Source organism: Arachis duranensis, unplaced genomic scaffold (assembly GCF_000817695.3).
Source record: "Arachis duranensis cultivar V14167 unplaced genomic scaffold, aradu.V14167.gnm2.J7QH unplaced_Scaffold_84737, whole genome shotgun sequence".
NCBI lineage: Eukaryota > Viridiplantae > Streptophyta > Magnoliopsida > Fabales > Fabaceae > Arachis > Arachis duranensis.
Window position 1 is genome coordinate 4,267 of NW_026265152.1, and position 1,152 is coordinate 5,418.

Below are 1,152 nucleotides of genomic sequence, written 5' to 3' on the forward strand. Positions count from 1 at the left end.
TAAATAAGGGATTTGAAAATTTATTATTTTTTTAATTTTTAAACTAAAAAATTATTTTTCTTTAATTGTAAAAAATTAAAAAATTCAAAAAAAATCCAAAAATAAAAAAATAAAAATTTTAAATTTTTTAAATTAATTTATCCTTAATTTGTGAACAAGTGCAGCAAAAAAAAGTCAACTGTATAGGTGTAGCATTATCCGATGAATAAAAAAATAAAAAATATTTTTAAAAAAACTTAAAATTTTAAAAAACTAAATTTTTTATTTTTGAATTTTTAAATTTGTGATGCGTTCGCATATTTGCTATATTAACTAGTTAGTTTAGTTGGTTTTAGCTTAATTTCATTTATTATTACTAGAATAAACAAGCAAATTTGTGAGTTTTCTCTACATGCATTCATGAACCAAGAACTAGGTGAAAGTTGGCATAATTCATGCAAATGATTTAAGAAGTTTATAAACAAGTTGATATGAATGATTCTCTTGAAATTCATTACATGAAATGGCAAAACTTTGAGGAAGATTCTTTGGTTCATGTTAGGTGATGAAGAAAGAAGATAATGGAGCAAGAATTGGAGCAAGAAGGCTTGAAGATATATCAATCTTGGCAAGGAAACAGAGGAAGCAAGTTGCCAACTCCAGAGTGTTTGTGGGCAACGCCAGGAAGCTTGAAACAGAGCCACAAAGTGAGGATCGAGGGCGTTGCCAGGCAGGGAATGAATTGGCGTGTTCATCAACAACGCCAGTAACAACGCCGGTCCCTGCAAGGTGACTATGGAAAATGATCTTGGGCGTTGCCAACTTGAAGTTGCATGTGCGTGTTCCTTAGCAACGCAAGGCCAAGAAATTGAGCCAAGGAGAGCTCGAAGGCGTTGTTGCCTTGTAGTTGAAGTGGCGTGTTCATCAACAACGCCAAGGCAAAGAAATTTGAGCCAGGGGAGGATTGGGCGTTGTCATGGGCGTTTTTGGCAACAACTTCAACAACAACTCCAACCAAGACAGCCTGACCTCACCTCGTTAAAGGATGAATAACTTGAGCTACAGAGATCCAATTTGAGTGCTTCAAGTTGCGTTGGAAAGCTGACATTCAGAGCTTTCCAACAATATATAATAGTCCATAGTGAAGCATAAAATGGAAGCTCGAATCAGAGG